This window comes from Tupaia chinensis, unplaced genomic scaffold (genome assembly GCF_000334495.1).
Source record: "Tupaia chinensis unplaced genomic scaffold, TupChi_1.0 Scaffold143823_1, whole genome shotgun sequence".
Lineage (NCBI taxonomy): Eukaryota > Metazoa > Chordata > Mammalia > Scandentia > Tupaiidae > Tupaia > Tupaia belangeri.
This window is the reverse complement of record NW_006203673.1, coordinates 911,535-917,412: the sequence shown is the minus strand read 5'-3', so window position 1 is coordinate 917,412 and position 5,878 is coordinate 911,535.

Here is a 5,878-nt window from a genome sequence, read left to right as displayed (position 1 = left end):
CTGTCTCGGGGTTCCAGGCTCTTTGCATTTTGTGCCAGTTTTGGAAGTGGCTCAAAATTTCTACAAAGAAGCTAGAGGATTGGGGCTGGGATCACAGAGACCTGTGGCTCTAGCCCCTCTCCTCCAGTGTCCTCTCAGGATCTGGGGCAGGCACGCACACCCAGTGTGTTTGTCAAGTCACCAGGTCCATGACTCAAACTGCAGAGTCAGCCATGTGGGATCCAACTCTTTAACCACCACGCCACCTTGGCCCCCTCATTCTTTTTAACACAGCACATTACATTGAGCCCCTGCAGGTGCCGCATCCCCAAGGCCAGAGCAGGTTGCAGGCTTCATCTGACGCTGCATCTCAGCTGCGAGCTCAACTGTGCCATCTGTGTCTCCATTCGTGAGGATGCTGGTCTTCAGTTCCTTCCCTGGGAGTCTTTAGTTTCAGGCCTCATTACTGGCCATGATACATTACCTGATCCCTGTCTTCAACAGGGCTGGTGTAAATTCTTCTGCAATGTTTGACCGTGCACAGGAAGGCATTCGGGCCTGGCCCTCATGAGACTTTCGTAAACCCACCAATTCCTTTCGGAAACAGGCTGCTCTGTCCCCGTTTCTTCCTGAGTCAGCTTTAGCAATGTCCGCCTTCCATCAACTCACAAAGGCTCTGCTGAATTATCAGCAGACGATCTCTATAAAGCTTCTTGCTCTTCTCTCACTGAGGTGAGAGAAGATGCAGACCATCCTTGCCACTCAAGCTGTCTGATCTTGGGCTCTGGTATCTCCTCTACCTTGACCTTAATCACCCTGCAACACTTTTATTGAGTTGCAAGGCTGTTTTCACACCAGCAGCATTTGGGCTCATTCATTTCTTATTACCAGTTTTATGATTTTACTCTGTGCCTATTTTCTAAGTCTACTCATTGAATTAACTTTATTTTCTTCCTTCCACTCAGTTCAAGATAAATTTGCCCCACCTTTCAGCTTTCTTTTTTTCCTAATTGCCAGAGGGTACATGCATGGGCCCTAAAGATGGAGAGGAGGGTCTTTGCCAAAGACTTGGGGGTCTCCACTTCCGTCTGCCTCCACTGTGGCTCTCTGAGCAGGTCAAAGCAAGTTTTCCACCTAGACCAGGGTCACAGAGCCTCTTTCTCCTCAGCAGGGTCCCCCTTGGGGGACCAGCACCCAGCACAGTCACCCCAGGCAGCTGCAGGAGGTGGGAGGCGATAAAGCCCAGTATAGCACCAGGGAAGCTAAAAGGCACCCTCACCCCACACACTACGTACACCTGTACCCCTCCGCCCTCCTCCTACACCCTGAACTGTACATGCCCAGCCACGGCCCCGGCTCCCACATGTTGCCCTGCGTTAGCCTCCCACTGAGTGGGCTGGTGGGACGCCTTACCACAGGCCCAGGCAAAGCAGGCTGTTAGGCCATGAGGTGTCCTGTGCCTGTTAGACATCCCTGCACCCCAAGTCCAGGTGCACGTCCAGCTGCTGCAGCCATACAGTGACCCTTGTCCACAGCCCAGGCCTCCGGGACAAGCCAGGACTCTGCAGGGTCCCTGCCCCACTCACTCAGCCAGGCCCAGGGTCTGGGAACAGCCTCATGCCTGGTGCCCTCTGTGTCCTGGGACAGGCTGGCCAGTGCCCCAGGCCATGCCGAGTCTCCTGCAGGCCAGTGCTGAGGTGCTGCCTGCTCCTTTCCTGCGGGAGCTCCCCCATCCCTGCCACTGTGCTGCTCTGATTCAGAGCTGGAGGTGCTGACCACAGAGCGTGCTCAGCAGGGACATGGCAGTGTTCTCGCCTCCGTCTCCCCCACAGGGAAGACTGCAGGCAGTGTCTGCCCAGCTGGTGCTCGTGGTACCCTGTCTTCACGGGCAGTGAGAACCTGCAGAATCTGGGCTAGGCCCCGAGACACTAGCCCTGTCATCACAAATATGTCCCTCCAGGCTGCAGTTTGCCTTTTCATCTTTGAAACAGATTGTGTGAAGAGAAAAACTTCAATTTTGGTGATGACCGTTTACCTGTTCCTTGTCATTAATGCGGTTGTGATCAGACTAAGCAATGTGAAGGCTACAACCATGGCCTGTCACACTCTCAAAAACAGCCAGACAACTCTCCAAAGAAATGTGGAGCTAGGACCAGCAGATGGCATAGTGATTACATCTCTGGACTCCCTCATGGTCTACTGTAGTTTGAGTCTCAGACCCAGAAGCTTAAAACTCATGCTGGGTGCATGTGCATGCCCAAGATCCTGAGAGGAAAATGGAGGAGTGGAGGAGAGGGGATTGCAGTGTGGCCATCCCTCCCGGGGGGGAGGGTAATTTCTCACTTTCTGTCTCTCTCTCTCTCTCTCTGTATCTGTCTCTGGCAAGCATATGTGCCCTATGGCAAAGATTCCTCTAAAAAAAAAAAAAAAAAAGAATGTGGGGCTTAGTCAGAAATAGGCTTTGCGATGTGAAATTTAGTCGCATACACAGTTAAACCATGCCTGGATTCAGGAAGGTGAGGAAAGTCTACAGCTTTTGAAGAAAGCTAAGCAGGAACACATAAGTTGTTTGGGATGATTCACTTTGGCTCCCAGGGTCAGTAACAGGGTGCACTGGGCTGCAGTCGGGAAATGTCCTTGAGAAGGGCCCTCACACTTGTGCTGGGGCCTCTCTAAGGCTCTGCAGACACTCGTGTGAGGACACACCTCCACGGCCTTCCCCAGCTGTTTCACCAGGGTGTAATACGGGTGCACAGACAACTCATCCCCTGGGCCTATAACGGGCACCAACAACCCCTGAGGGTTGAGCGTCACTGTGGAGCAACAGACCCTGCCCTTCTGCTGCCAAGGGGCGTTCTGTCGTTGACCTGACTGTTTGGCTGCCCTTCACTGTGGAGGGGCTGTCCCCACTGGGGCTGTCCCCTGCTTGTGTACATCCGTCCCTGCTGTCATCTCCCCTGGGTCAGACACGGGGGGTGGGGGGGGTGCCAGGGTGACTGGGCCACACAGTGCCAGGCTGACACACGGCCTGTGAGCCCTCCACGTAGAGGTCCCCAACTCCAGTCTAGGCTCTCCCTGAGGACCCGCCCGTGACAGGTGGCTGAGGCCGGGCCAGGTCTGCAGCAGCATGACCTTGTGCAGGGGCTCTGGCCCACTAGCCCTCCCTCCAAAGAAACAAACTTCTGAAAGCCCTCACATGTTCACCATTTCTCCTGTGCCTGGGTCAGACCAGAAGTCCAGTAACTGTCAAATCAAAGAATAAAGAAATGAGGCACTACTTTCCTATAGCCCTAAAGTCAAATGTATTTTTAAAGACGTTCCATCTAAACAGTCCTCTTACTGTCTTCCTTCAAAACATATTTGTCACCAAACCAAATCAGACACCGAGTTTATTAACCCCTGAGCCTGGAGCCCAAGGAAGGCCCTGGAGCCACAGGGGCGCTCTCTCACCCTCTGCGTGGCAGGGACAGCAAGACCCTTGTGGGATCTGCTGCGTGTGTCGGGGCTGACAAGCGGGTGCACCTGTGTCCTCACAGTGTGCACGTCCCAGGCACTGTTCTGAGCCCTAGCTGTATAGCGCTTTCTTTCCACGTCCTAAGGATCTGTGGTCTTCAAGACAGCCCCATGGAGGGCACGGACACCCACCGACTAAGCTGCTGAGGCCGTGAGCAGCAGGGCTGGGGTGTGAACCTGGTCACGTGCCTCAGGGTCCATGCTCTGCCTCACGATCTGCACACCCCGGAAGGTGGCCACCGGTCACAGTTGGCTTTATTTAGAATTTAAGATAACCTGATTAAATGACAGAGTCACAAAGTCAGGCCTTCAGTCACACTAGCCACAGGTTGAGAGCCACACGTGGTCTGTGGCATCCACTGGGCAGCAGAGACCCCCACGTCCACCATCACAGAGCATTCTCGGAGTGGCACCAACACACACAAGGCCTTGGGGAAAACAAGAAAAAGAACGCCGGCCCCACGGTTTCGACATATTTCCTGGTCAGGTCAGGACCTCCCACTTCACGACCTTCACCAAGTGGCCCATCAGCAAGCACGCTGCCAGGCCAAGGAGAACTCTGGGTGTCAACTGCTGGGAATATGCAGAGGCATCCCGAATGTAGCCACGCGTGACCAAGATGCTGTCGTAGCATCTCTACAGCAAGGACCACGGGAGCCCTCTCCCTCCAGCACTCCCTGGGTAATTCCTGGGGCAGCTGCCACTGAGGCCAGGTGGAGAGGGCAGGGCTGAGCCCAGAGGTCACCCTCCCAGCTCGCTGGGACATGCCACATGTCACAGCTTCAAAGGGACCTGTGCTGGCCAAGAGCAGGCTGGTCCAAACGTCCTCCCTGCCCTGAGGACTGGAGAGGGCCCAGGCGTACCTGCAGACACAGTGCAGCAGGGTGTTCAGGCCCAGCAGCCCCTGAGGCCTGGAGCAGTGTCCCTATGTATCTCAGGGCTCCTGCAACCTTGCCCCCCCAGGCCACTTGCAGGCCCCTGAGACCCCAAAGCAGGCGATGACCCAGGACCAGCTGATGGTGGCTCTGGCAGGAGCCTCTTCCCTTCTATCCCTCAAGTCAAACACCCAGAGACTGGGGGGCCAGAGTGAGTCAGCTCTGCAGTGAGTGGTCCAGAGCCTGGCCACTGCCTGGAGAGAAGTTGGCAGAAGTGGCTGAATCAGGGGATAGCAATGGCTCCTGGCCTCCTGGCCAACACAGCCCTCAGCCCACCCAGGGCTTGAATGCCACATGCGCCTGCGGGCGAGAGGACAGGAAGGGCCACCAGGGTGGGAAGACAAGGGCAGGGGCCACAGGGACTGAAAGACCACAAGACGCAGGCCAGCACTGCCCCAACGAGCCACACAGAGCCAGGCTTCTGGGCACTGACAGCAGGCCAAGGCCTTGGGGACAGTGTTCAAGCCAGTATGAGCTTCCCTGCAAACCGCGTCTGGAAGAAAACGGCAGCTGCAAGCCTGGCCCCTGGTGTCACAAGGACCACGTCTGCCCCTGGGTCCCAGTGCTGCCAGCCCAGGCGGCTGCAGTTGCTGCTGGTGAAAGAGCCTTGGCAGACGCTGGTGGGCTGGCTCCCACTGCCCCAGCAAAGGGCATCGGTGCCCTTCACAGTTCCATGGCTACGGACCGAGCAGCCTTCCAGCATCCACGTTTACCCTGGGAACATGTCGTGTTTGTGTTTGCTTGTGGGGCCGCGTGGCAGAGCGCAAATTCACAGTCGATCGCTCGGCCACAGCACCCCAGTCAAGGTGCCGCGACCACCCTGGGCCGGCCCGTGCCCTACAGGCACCGTGCCCTCCTTGCAAGGGAAGGGAGGTGTCTGTGGTTAGGAACCTTGAAAGGCCCTGATGCCATCTGTATTTGTTTACATTTTGTTTCTTTGACCACATGGAGGCTGTTTCACTTCTGGTCATTCCTTCACTTCATTGCAGAAACTTCTAGAACAGCCTTGGCCCGGCACTCAGACCTATTACAGGAGACAGATAGCCCAGGACAGGTGCAAAAGAAGAAAGGTCAGCATGCAGTGGAGAGAAGGCCAAGTGGAGGGGAGGCCACCACGGGGACGCTGGAGCCAGCCAACCTTGTTAGAGGCCCCAGGACATCACACGGCACCAGCATGGCATCCCAGTATTTCTACAGTTGAGACTGTATTTATTTTTTTTTCTTTTGCAGTGGATAGAAAATTTAACTTGAAATAACTTACAATACTTCATCATTAAATCTTAATTCAGTGTGTTGGCACTAAAAGCTTAAGAAAATGTTTGGGTCTGGGAACCAGCAGTTAGCGTAATGGCTATGTTGCTGGACTCCCACGTAGTCAATCACGGTTCACATCCCGAACCCGGTGGCTTAAAACTCACGCTGGGCGCGTGTGCGTGCGTGCCCAAGATCCC